The sequence below is a fragment of the Halichoerus grypus genome, chromosome 9 (genome assembly GCF_964656455.1).
Source record: "Halichoerus grypus chromosome 9, mHalGry1.hap1.1, whole genome shotgun sequence".
In the NCBI taxonomy this organism is placed as follows: domain Eukaryota; kingdom Metazoa; phylum Chordata; class Mammalia; order Carnivora; family Phocidae; genus Halichoerus; species Halichoerus grypus.
In genome coordinates, this window is record NC_135720.1 from 73,723,985 (window position 1) to 73,737,571 (window position 13,587).

General features: G+C 37.7%; 1 pseudogene; it reads left to right on the forward strand.

Annotated features, from left to right (window-relative positions):
• The first annotated feature begins 9,173 nt into the window (after window positions 1-9,173).
• LOC118541403 (acyl-protein thioesterase 1 pseudogene) lies at window positions 9,174-9,819 on the forward strand (annotated as a pseudogene).
• The last annotated feature ends 3,768 nt before the right edge of the window (window positions 9,820-13,587 follow it).

Consider the following 13,587-nt stretch of genomic DNA (forward strand, 5'->3'; position numbering starts at 1 on the left):
TTTCCATTGCCTTAAGAATGGTTTCGTAAAGGATGAAGAAAGGAAAGGAAGAGGCCAAAGAGTGTGGGGGATTACTCCTGTCTCTGTATGGTTCTGGCTTACCTGATAAAACTTAATTCCTGCCTGGCCCTTTTGCACCATCACAATAAGGCTATGGGGGGTGTGTGGGGGATGTATAATGGTCTCAGGTCTCTCCAAAGCCCATTTTAACTGCGGGATAGAGCAGCCTCCACAGTGTAAGGTGAAGAAGAACCCACCTTTGAAGCTCCACTAGCCACAGAAGATAAACAGGCTCTGGGGGTGGAGATGAGGGTGGCGGAAGTACAGGACAAGTGATTGACTTCTTCCTCCAACAGTTTTTGGGTTTTTGCATACGGTTCTAGCAAAGGACATGTATCTCCAAATCAGAAGGCAAAGAATTACATGTAAATTTCCTGTGTCAATAAAAATTCTACTCTACCTGGGAAATCTTGAATGATGGCATGGATTTGTGTGGAAAACAAGTACTTAAAGACTGGTTATTTTTTCAAAACCCCAGAATGACTTAATAACTTTCCTACCAAATCCATATAGTGTTTATCCCCTGCCCAAAGATACCTAATTTCCCTTCAGAAATTGTACCATATGTTCAGAAAAAATGGTTTGGTCATGCTGTTTCCACTCTGGCAAGATTTATTTTAGTTCTCAATTTTCCCCTCTGGCCTACGTGCTTTCTCTCGGGTCTCTTCATCTGTCATGAATGAATCTCTTGTATAACTCTCCTGAGTACAACCTTTCATATACATATTCTCCGTTTCCCATAAACCAGAGCTTCTGGAGCTCTGCCCCTGCATTAGGAGCTTCAGCTTAGAGCTAGATTTGAAATGCCAAGTTTCTGGTGACGTTACAGATTGAGAGTTGGTGCCTGATGCTAGGTTAGTTGTATTTCTGGCAGCTCACTGGATGCTAACCACTAGATGCAGCCCATGGATTCCGGATTGACAAGGTCAATGTACTTTGAGTTGATCTCCAAAACAAAGAATATTCTATCTCTTAAAATTCCACTTAAGTATAAAGCAACTTAATCGGGCTAACTCTTCGTGTGTGTGGTTTTTTGGTTCATAATTTTTTTTATAATATTTGTTTGAGATATGAAGACAATTTCATATAGTGTCAGAAACTAATGGCAATTTTAAAGCAATGACTAGCTATTCCATCCAAGGAGAAAGTTAAGAGGCTTTTTGAAACATTACCTTTTTGCGATTGAAAACATGACTTGGAAATAAATCATATTTAATGTTTATTTTCTCTAATTATAACATCAACGTTTTCAAAATATGTAGCAGATACTGAGAAGTAAAAAGCCATATAATATCACAATTTAGAGAATTCCTGTTAACATCATGTTATATTTGAAAATCAATGATTTATTAAATAAATTATATGCAAATCTGTTCTGTAGGTGAGTCAGGGTTAAGTGGTAATTTTTATTATACATAGTTATGAAAAAGGGTTACATTCTACGAAGTTTTTTAGCTTTAATTTTTTAACTTTAGATTTTTTTTTTCCTTTGGTTTGTTTTTAGTCTGGCTTTTTCGAAGTAAGAAAAGCAGGGTGGATCTGCACAAGTGTTTGGAAGAGTATGGTATTATGAAACTTCTCCTCCCTGTCTCAGAGCTGCATTACGTTGTTAGCTCCAGTGCCCACTGACGAACAGTGAGAGATTTTGATGCATCCATCCTGAAGAAAGGTAATGAGGTAGGATGCCAAATCATCACCTCTAATTACCTTTAGAACAAAAGAAAAAAATTGAGGTTCCTAAAATTTTACAGCGTATTGCTTTAATTATATACACTCCCCTGGGTATGTTCTGAGTTGTTAAGTTGGTTTTTTTTTTTTCTGAATATGAAAGTAGTATATATACTCTTTATACAAATTTCAAACACTACAGAACTATAAAATGAAACAAACCATCAATAACTTTGGGGCATATTTTTTCAAATTAAAAAAGAATTCTTAAAAGAAAGGAATTCTCTATTCAGTCAGTATTTAGTGTCCATTACTAGTTTTAATATGGTATTCCTATACAGCTAAATCAGTACATGGTTCTAATAAAGCCAAATGTCTTTGGTTTCTAATATACAATTCTTTTGGGCGCCTGGGTGGCTCAGTTGGTTAAGCGACTGCCTTCGGCTCAGGTCATGATCCTGGAGTCCCAGGATCGAGTCCCGCATCGGGCTCCCTGCTCGGCAGGGAGTCTGCTTCTCCCTCTGACCCTCCTCCCTCTCCTGCTCTCTGTCTCTCATTCTCTCAAATAAATAAATAAAATCTTAAAAAAAAAAAAAAAAAAAAATTCTTTTACTGTTCCTTGTTAACAGTCTATGAAGCTAGCCCAATTGAATAATCTCCTAATTATTTAAGATAGTTAAGATATTGCAGAATGGTGTATTATGGCTAATTTAATGTTCTGGCTGAGCACTAACACATATTTTCCTAGGAGTTGCCATTTTTCAAAGTATTAGAAGAAAACATACCACATTAAAACACATTGAAAACAATTTAGAAAGCACTTGGAAATCTCTTTGTATTCAGAATCATCAGTGACTCCAAAATCTGATACACCGAAGATGTAGTAAGGGATAGGGCCTGAATCTAATTGAATTATGAAATACCCTCTAAATTGCTTTTCTGGAATAAATTTTTCTCAACTTGTTTACTTATGTACATTTTACATTGGTGCCAATAATTTGTCTATGTCAAGTGCACCACCCACTGCATATTTCAGATGAACTAATGATTATATATATATATATATATATATATATATAAAGTGATGGGAATAAATGTAAATAGATCTCTTCACTCCTATGTGGCGGATGGTGTTTTCAAATGGCACATCTCCTATCACAAAAGCTCTTCTTACATGTGACTTTGGCACTCCTCTTTGGCTTTCGTTACTGTTTGGATCGAGAGAGTATGGGACACTATGTGACTTCCAAGGCTAGGTAATCAAAAGGAAAAGTACTTTCTACCCTGTTTTTCTGAAATTCTTGCTCTGGAAGCCTTCAAGCTCCATGTAAACAGCTTCACTGTCCTGAGGTGGCCATGCTGTTTGTGAGGAAACCAGCTCACAGTGAGAGACCTCACACGGAGAGCCTGAGAATACATGAAAACGGAGGGAGGGCAGGAGAGAGTGAGAGAGGTGCTTCCACAGCCCCCAGCTGCTCCCAGCTACTGTTTAACTGCAACCACAGGAAAGATCCTGAGCCAGCACTAACCAGCTACGGCCTTCTCAAATTCTGAACGCACAGAATCCATGAGAGATAACAGAATGGTTATTATCATTTTGCACTACTAAGTTTTGGAGTAACATGTTACATACCAATACCCTCCTGGAATACCCTATAAGCTTTTCCAAGTTTTTAGTAATGTAATTTCTTTGCTTCTTGTAGAACCTGAACAGCTCTACCACTCCTCAGTCTAAGGAAGAGGTTTGGACTGGTACAGGTGCGAGCGGCAATCGAGTGGTGAACTTCACATGCAACATGTAGACAGTTAATCTAAACAAAACAAACTAAAAAAACTTCCGTGGATTCAGCTGTATTTTCAAGCACCTTCATCTCCAAATTTAAAAACATGAAATTTAAACAAAATAGGCAATTCCAAATAATATTTATTTAGTTATAAGAGTAAAAAATACACAGAAGAATCGAGTGCATTAGTTAATACTCCAGGATTAGTATTAACACCTGTCAAGTCTCAATTCTGCCAAAACATCTATTTGCTGAAATTTTAAGTAAAAATCATATTCTTGGGACACTTAATTTCTTCTAGAGATGGTGAATGGATAGTATTTTCTTTTTAAAAGTTCAAGCTAAGTATATAGTGTACCTGATTTCTTTATCTTGTTTGCTTTCATTTGAGAAATATTCATATAGTGTTACTGCTGGTGAGGATAAATCACCAGAGGACATAGAGGTGGTAAGTAATGTAAGAAGAACACACAAGCTGGATGTGGAGAAGCTGGAATAGGAGCCTAGGAAGTCTGGCTCCAGAGTATGTATGTCTATATTCCAAACTACTACTTTTTTTTTTAGAGAAAGAGAGTGAGAGAGTGTGTGTGTGTGTGTGTGTGTGCGCGCGCGCGCACGCGCACGCACACATCTGTGCACACAAGCAGGGATGGGAGGGGCAGAGGGAGAGGGAGAGAGAATCTCAAGCAGGCTCCATCCCAGGACCCTGAGATTATGACCTGGGCCAAATCCAAGAGTCAAATGCTCAACCCACTGGATCACCCAGGCGCCCCAATTGATGGAGTATTTCTGGAAATATCCCCACTGGGGACAAATCTGCTATGCACATGTAACTGAAGCCTTACTGATGTTATCTGTAGCTACACCTGAAGAAATACTTCTATCATTCAGAAATATTCTGAAGTACTTAAATAAAAAACATCCCAAGTATTATGAAAAAATACAGTTGAAAAAACATTATAAATATTTAAAACTAGTCTTCATGTTACTAATTGCTGAAGTGCACACTAATTCCTTTCACACTTCATGTTTTGCAATGATCAACTTCTTTACTTATGTATTAGCTGTTTCCCCTCGTAAGTCCGTCTCTATATAGGGCCTAGCCTGAGGCTTAGCATATTAAGTGTTCAATAAACGTTTTGAGTAAATTAAGGGACAAATAACTCTGTGAGGGAATATCACAAAAATATGGATATGTATATTTGACCTTCTTCAATCACTTAAAACATTGATTTAAGAACCCAAACGCATTGGATTAGATTTGTGCGAATTTGATAGCCACTGGCCACACGTAGCTATTAAGCACTTGAAATGTGGCTGGCACAAATGAGACCCTCAATTCAACGTTCAAAAAATATTTATTTAGTTATAAGAGTAAAAAATACCAATGTCTAACAGTTACACAAAAAGATGCTCTATATCATTAATCGTTAGGGAAATGTAAATCAAAACCACAATGAGATATCACATTATGCCCGTTAGAATGGCTATTACCAGAAAGACTAGAAATAACAAGTGTTGGCAAGGATGTGGAGAAAAGGGAACCCTCATGAAGTGTTGGAGGGAATATAATCTGGTGCAGCTCTCATGGAAAACAGTATGGAGGTTCCTCAAAAAATTAAAAATAGAGCTACCTATGACCCAGCAATTCTACTTCTGGATATTTATTCAAAGAAAATGAAACCCTAACTTGAAAAGATATGTGCATCCCTATGTTCATTGCAGCATTATTTACAATAACCAAGATATGGAAACAATCTGTCTCCACTGATGGATGAATGGAAAAAGAGAATGTGGTATTTGTGTATGTGCGTATGTATGTATATACATACACAATGAAATATTATTCAGCCATAAAAAAGAATAAAATCTTGCCATTTGTGACAACATGGATGGCCTTTGAGGGCATTATGGTAAGTGAAATAAGTCAGACAAAGAAAAACAAATACCATATGATCTCTCTTATATGTAGAATCTATAAATAAATAAATAAATAAACACATACATACATAAATAAATACATAAATAAAACCAAGCTTATAGATATAGATTGGTGGTTGCCAGAGGTGGGGGAGTGTGTGTGTGTGGGGGGGGAGGAATGGGTGAACAGTTTTTCTTTTTTTTTAGTTTAATAAATTGAATTTAAAAAAAAGAAATCACACCAACAAATGGGATAGTTGCTATACTGAAAAGTACTTGGAAGCAATGATACAGACTCATTCATGACAATGATGGGAATTGGTTTTTATCTAGATTAATTGGTAAAAAAACAGATTTAAGAAAGTAGTAAAATTTTAATTCAGTGAAATCAAATGACAAAAATCATTGAACTGGATCTTCATCATAATAGTTATACTTTTAGGTTTCAAATAATATAATACATGTTATTCATGAATGGGTACTTTATTGACAGCAGATATAATTCTACAGGGTGCTAAACATTACACAATCATACAATCCAAATGAATATTGATGAGAGAACAGCCTCAACCAAAATTATGTTATTCTATGGGAATACAGAAAACATGCATTTTTAAAAAAGTTTTATTTGTTTAAGTAATCTCTACACCCAACATGGGGCTTGAACTCAAGATCCTGAGATCGAGTCACATATTCCTCTGACTGAGCCAGTTAGGCATCCTGAAAACATTAATTTTTCAAGAATGATTTGAAGACCAAGAACTATTTGAAAGGCTGTTACACCAGCTATTGCAACAATGAAGTTTCCATCTCCGATTCTGATGACTTATTAGTTATTTCCAGATAAATCTTTTGCCAAAGAGAAAATTATCTGTTCCCTTTATGCAGAGAACTTAAAGGCGACAGTCAAATAAAAATTGTCCATGTGAAAGAAGTGTGTGTATAAATAGATTATGAAATAAGTTAGAAAAGTTGCTTATGTAGAGTTTAGGAACATAAAAGTGTTGGGTTCTGCAGAAAAGACCAAAAAATATTAAATCATCACTGTCAGAGAGTCAACATGTTAATGGTGGTAGCAGTGAGGTGACAAATAATAAGTGAATTGCATTTTATATTTAAATGTGAAAAGTTACATGGAGAAAAATTAAGTAAGTAAGAATGATAGAGGGTAAGGAAGGTTGGAGAAGGAGGGATAGTAATTGCTATATTATGTGGGATGATTGGCAAAGGCCCAAACGACATTTAGGTAAAGACTTGAAGGGACTGAGGGAGCCATCAAGAGATCTGGGTGAAGAGTGTTCCAGTTAGAGGGAATAGCAAGAGCAAAGGCCCTGAGGCAGGAATATGCTTATCCTGTTTTGGGGGAGGGTCAGTGTCCATTGGAGCAGAGTAAGTGAGAAGGGGAAAGATAAAGGTAACAAAGCCATAGAGACAGGGGACTGGGGCAGATCATGGGGGGTCTTGTAGGTCATTTAATAACTTTGCTTCTATGCATGAGTGGGGTACCATGGGAAAATTTTGAGCAGAGCACTTAAGTTTAGAATTAGTTCTTGTTTTTTAGTAGAGAAAATCTGAAATATATTTTACTTTTGGAAATATTCCTGTGGTTTCTTTCTTAATGCATAGGTTGTATGAATGTCCTCTATGTAGTGAGATGAAAACAATTGTTATTTAAAACCAAATGTGATTGTAGTTGATTCTGCCTTCTAAAGCAAGTTATATAGTTCACATTTGGAACTAAATCTTTATATTGCGCATCAATTTTCAGAGGGCCTATATAGAAGAGAATTCTACTCATGGAATACTGAATTGGAATTTGTCTGATATTTTATTCAGAAACATTTTATTTTAAAAACTGCCAGGAATGGGGCGCCTGGGTGGCTCAGTCGGTTAAGCGTCTGCCTTCGGCTCAGGTCATGATCTCAGGATCCTGGGATCGAGCCCCACATCGGGCTCCCTGCTCAGTGGGAAGCCTGCTTCTCCCTCTCCCACTCCCCCTGCTTGTGTTCCCTCTCTCGCTGTCTCTCTGTCAAATAAATAAATAAAATCTTTAAATAAATAAAAATAAAATAAAAACTGCCAGGAAGGAGTGCCTGGATAGCTCAGTTGGTGAAGCGTCTGACTTCGGCTTGAGTCATGATCTTGAGGTCCTGGGACTCTGTGCCTGCCATGGAGTCTGCTTGTCCCTCTGTCCCTCCCCCAACTGGTGTTCCCTCTCTCTCTCTCTCTCAAAAGAAGTCTTAAAAAAAAAAAAAACTGCAGGGAATTACTCTTTGATTCTTTGTATATTTCAGCCGTTAGGTGTTAAAGAGGCATTAATAGGATACCCTGGAAGCATTTGTTGTATTATTTCTATGGTAAAATGCAACCTGATTTCTAAATCATTGGCTTGCTTATGAATTTTAGGAAGCACAATGTATTAACAATATGGAAATTGTACAAACAGGTAGAAACAGGTAGATAGTATTAATGACTGACCTTCAGTAAATAGTCTTAATGTATTTTTCAAATAGGAAAAAATAGATTTTGTTTGGTTTTAAATATAAAATGTATACTCAATTTAGTCATTGGAAGCTTCTAAGTATGTTTGTAACAACTTGGGTATTTATATCTACTATTTCAACTGTAAATTTTATAAAATCTAAGGGCAGAACAAGTATTTCTAATACAAAGCTGGTGTCCAAATTGGGATGTGCTATAAGTGTAAAACACTAGATTTCAAAGACAGTACAAAAAAAGTAAAACGTCTCATTAATAATTTTTATATTGATAACATTGACATAATATTTTTGATATATTAGGTTAAATAAAATATATTATTAAAATATATTTCACCTGTTTTTACCTTTTTTTAAAAGATTTTATTTATTTATTTGAGAGAGAGAGAGCTTGAAAGAGAGAGCATGAGGACGGGAGGGGCAGAGGAAGAGGGAGAAGCAGATTCCCCACTGAGCAGGGAGCCTGACTCTGGGCTCGATCCCAGGACTCTGGAATCATGACCTGAGTTGAAGGCAGACACTTAACCAACTGAGCCACCCAGGCACCCCTCTTTTTCCTTTTTTAAAAAAAGACTTATTTATTTTAGGGGGGTAGGGACAGAAGGAGAGGGAGAGAGAGTCCCAAGCGGACTCCATACTGAGTATAGAGCCAGACTCGGGGCTTGATCCCAAGACCCCAAGATCATGATCTGAGCCGAAACCAAGAGTCGGGCGCTTAACCGACTGCACCACCCAGGTGCCTCTGTTTTTTTTCACTTTAAAAAAAATATGGCTCCCTGCAAAATTTTAAATTATATCTGTGGTTCACATCATGTTCCTGTTAGATAGCATTGCTCTATACTAGTGGTCCTCAAATGTGGTAACTTGACCATCAGCATCAGCATCACCTGGGAACTTGTTAGAAAAGCAAATTATAGACCTCACCTCAGACTTACTGAATCAAAGATTCTGGGGGTGAGGCCCTGTTTTAACAAACCCTCCAACTGATTTTGATCTATGCAAAAGGTTGAGAACCATTATTTTAGGCCAGTGGTTCTCAACTTTGGCTACAAACTAGAATCATCTGGGGAGCTTAGGGCAAAAAGTCCTGGTGCGAAAGCTACAACCCAGACGAATCAAACCAACAACTCTTTGGCCCAGTCCAGAGTGTTCGCTGAAGCTCTCCAGGTGATTCTAAAATGGGATAAAGATTGAAAACCACTGGTCTGGCTCCATGATATTCGAATTGTGCTTTCTAGAGGGGATGCTGCTCACAGGCACCACTTCCTGCTTCTCACAAGGCGGTACCATTGATGTCTGTATGTCTTCCCGCCATGGAGATACTGGGCAGGGATGGGCGGGAGACTTTGTAGGTATCAGAAGTTCACGTATCAAAGCTATTTACCCACATGTGTCCATTATGACTGTTACATTAACTGTGAACCTGGCTCTGCTTTCTTGGTTTAACATTATTGGGCTTTCACCAGATTCAAAGGAGGGTGAACCTGGAATTAGACAGCGGAAAATGTAAAAGCTTTGATAGAGCAGGAGTGAAGAATGGTATTCCTTTTACCATTATTATTTGGGGAGGATTTTCTCCAGGACAGAGCTTTATCTTTACATACTGCTCTTCCACACAGCAGAAGCTAGCGGGTATCACCGCACTCAGTGACTTCCCCTGTGGGATTTCATTCCACACAGGCCTAGCAAAGGCTAACAGAGATTTCTATCCTTAGTGCCATGGACTTTAGTGCCACACTTTAGTTTCCACAATGGTTGGTTCTCTCACTGTTGGAAGCTAAAACATTCGGTAAATCTAACCAATGTAACCTTAAAAACCTATGCACGGTTCACGTCACCGGGAAATGATGGATATCAAGCAGTTCATTGATGAACTTTGTCAACCTTAAAAACAAAACAGCCAGTTATTTAACCACCAAAAAAAAAAAAAAAAAAAGAATTTATTTAGGAATCGCAGAGGAATTGCAATTTGGGACTGCAAATTATGGCAAACCATAGGCAAGTCCCAAAATGGAAGGAAAAAGAGTATCCTTGTATAGAGGAAAGAAGGAAGTTGGGAGCGATTGCTTTGAACAAAAGTTCATCGGAGAAGAGGGAGAGTTTGAGGTTGTAGGGCTTCTCATTGGCTAAGTTCATGTGGTTTCTCATTGGCTGGGTTGTTGCTGGACAAGAAGAATCTTCCATCTTCCTGCCGAGGTATGCTAAGTAAGCTGCCAGGAGCACTTCTGAGTGAAGTGAGAACTCTCCCTTCGTTGTCTCCAGACTCCATTTTCAACTCAGTTTCTTTATTGGTTTTCACAGCTCTAACTTTCAGATGATCGACCTCACTAACAGGTCTTGTGTAAAAGGTATACCTGCATCACTTTAGCAGAGTATAAACCTTTTCAGGTGCCCCGCCTTGAAACTGCTAATGTTTGTAGTGTTAAAATGTTTTGTAAATACACACCAACGACATAGACTAAGTGTCTCCTCATGGGAAATATATCTTTTTGAGTTTCTATACAAGTACTGTATAACATGATCCAGAATATACTCGTATTAAAATAAGTGAGACAGCTGGTTTCTTTTTCAAATAGACTTCAGCAAAAGAAAATATTGCAACCAAATTATGTCATTGGAAAATTAACATACTTAATGGAAATTTGTTCAGGTATAAGTGAGCAGTTAAGATATAAATGATATAAACATGCCGTGACTTAGTCTGTGGATTTATTCCAGAATTAGCCACCATGCAGTGTCTGTACATGCATACAAATATGTAATGATTGTCATACATAGTAAGAATGAGGTGGGGTTACATTATCCCTAATGGGAATAACGCTTTTAACTGTTAAAGAGTAATATTGCTTTCCTCAGGAAAAAAAGAAAAACAAACATCTCTGTAGAGCTCCAGACATTCTAGGGCTTTTGCACAAACTTTTGCTTGAAGAATAGAATAAGGGTACATCTTTTTAAAACATTCTAATGAAATGATTCATACACCCATTTCACCCATAATACTCAAAATACCAATAACTTAGAGCTTGGTTCATCAGGGACTCCTTTGAGCCAGTTATAAAGCCTAGTGAAGGAAACCAGCATAGGTCACCCCAAAATAAATATTTTTGGGAAGAGGAATTGGGAAACAAATCTTACTGTTAGTTTCTTCCCATATATTTACCTTTCCAGTTTGCCAGCCTGGAAAGCCTAAAACTGCTTTCCTTTGTGCTGTCATTTCTCTACAAATGTATTGTTCTTTGCTGAAGATGTCACATAGACCACAGTTTTAAGCTGCTTTGAGTTACTTTGTTTTCTGTTTCTTGGGTATGATGTGCACTGCAAGCATTAATAAACTTCTTGTTAATGTCCTCTTGTTAAAGAGTGCCACGTGAAAACCTAAGATGGGTAGAGATGGAGTTTAGCTCCCCCGCCCCCCCACACACACCAGCACTCATTCTAGTCGTATCCTCACTGCAGAATGCAGGCAAAAAGTCAACTCTTTCCTTGGTTGGCAATTACCCTGGGGCTGGCCATCCCAAGGATGCAGCTGCCTACACTAAATTCTCCACTTTTTGGGTTAGCTCCCCTGGTGGACTTTCTCCTCTCTAATACACTGAACACTGGAATTCTCAAATTAAAACCCCAAAAGGTCAAAGGTCCTCCCTTCATGCAGAAACACATCAAGAACTAAGCATCTTGAGGTTTTCAACTTAAAAATCACTTATTTTACATAGCAGTAACATGCTTTCTGTATGAAGAAATAAGGATCATTTACCTAATATATAGCTACATCTTTCTATCAGATTATCTTTTTTCTCATGAAAGTAAAACATCTCCAATGCTCCATCTTGAAACTTAGTGTTTGTAGTGTTGAAATGTTTTGCAAATATACACCAATGATGTAGACTAATCCTTCCTTGTGGGGACTTTATGCTCTTTTAAGTTTACCATGAAAGTAAAACACTTGAAATGCTGTATGTGCTATATTCCCTGAATTTTTTTACTTAATCTCAGTGAAATTAGATCAGAATACTACAATCCTATTTTAATGACTAGAGTTCATTGTGCATCAAATTGGGCAAGAAAAACTTATTTTGACTGATAGTATTCTCACCTGTGTAACAGAAATTTACAGGTTCTAATCCTTTAGTTTGTGAATCCTACCCATTCTTAACATTACCAATTATGACAAGAGTGACTGCACAACTGTAGTTTCATAAAAGGAAAATTAAAACAAGTTTTTTTCTCTTGTCCGAAATTTTTTGGGTTTGTTTTGTTTGTACATTAAAACCTAACCTTACAAACAAGTAAAAAGGACTGAGATTTGATGTTCTGGTTAGCATTTGCATGGAAAAAGAGCTTCTTCCCAGTTCTCTTAGAACTGCACATGAATATAAAAAGTGGATCCCCCAGTTAGGCCTCATACTGTTAGCATTCAAGATGACTGGACTTCCTTTCATAAATTCACATGTCCCCTATGTTTACTTCTCTTTACCTGCACTGCCAGGATCTTGTAATTCCTTTGTAGTTATGGTGTGGGGGAAGAGCCCACATATTTTTTGGTCTTCTCCCTATATTTATGTCAGTTTTCCGATCTGTACATCATACATCACAGAAACAGGAATAGACAGGTAACATAGCTAAACTTCTATACGAGGGGCATTATAATAAGGTTCTGGCGTACTGACATTTTTGTTTCTTCAGCATCGTATGTTTGCTTCCTAGGCCTGTAATTAAACTGTTTCTGTTTCTGATAAAGGACTCTAATTGTAACATGCCTCAGTTAACTCCCCGGAGTGAGTTTTGTAAAGCATACCTTCTCAGGTATCCCAGGTAGGGTTAACTATTTATGGATTGTAGCATTCATGGTGAAAGTGTTACTTAAATGCAAGGAATGGTTTTAAAGAACTCTGATGCCAATAAAATGTTCCCCGTTAATAAAATGTTCTCCCTTGAAACAAATGATTCTAAGGAATTCAAAGAATAGGCCCAAGAAGCTTCTGGATATAAGTGTGGCCCAAAAATACAATTGTAGCAATCTTTCTGATAAAGTTTCATAAAACATTAGATGTGTGTCTAGTTTATGGATATATAAAATGAACCCCTAATCAATCCCTAATACTATCTTTTGTACCACCATGAGGTAGAAATGAGCAGGGCAGAAACTAGTGATCCTACTTACCTGGAAAAGAAACTGGGGCACAGAAAGCTTTAGTGGTTTTTGCGTGTCACACACTCCTTTTGGCTTTGTTCTGACTCCTCCTCCATTCCTTGTAACTTCAAGTATAAATATCAATAATAACAGAATTCCAGTGCTGGAAGATCATTTATTCTGACTCTCTCCTTTGACCAAAGAAGAAACTGAAGCCCTTTAAGTTTGAATTACCCATTAATATTCAAAGAGGTTCATCAACATCCTGGTTTCTGAACTCTCACCAAAATTATATGCGAGATAAATGTGACTGTTCAGTGGGCCCTAACATATCTGCAGCGTAACACACCCTGACTTTTACTTTAATTAAATTAAAATAAAATTCCCACTGATTATCTGGAGACCCTCAGTGTTCTGGCCCCCCTCTCTCCTTTCTCCCAGTTCTATTCCGGCCTCTGCTTTCTGGGTCAAGGTTGAGTCTGTCTGGCCCTGGGCGTGGCCGGCCTCGGGACGGTGGATAGAGCAC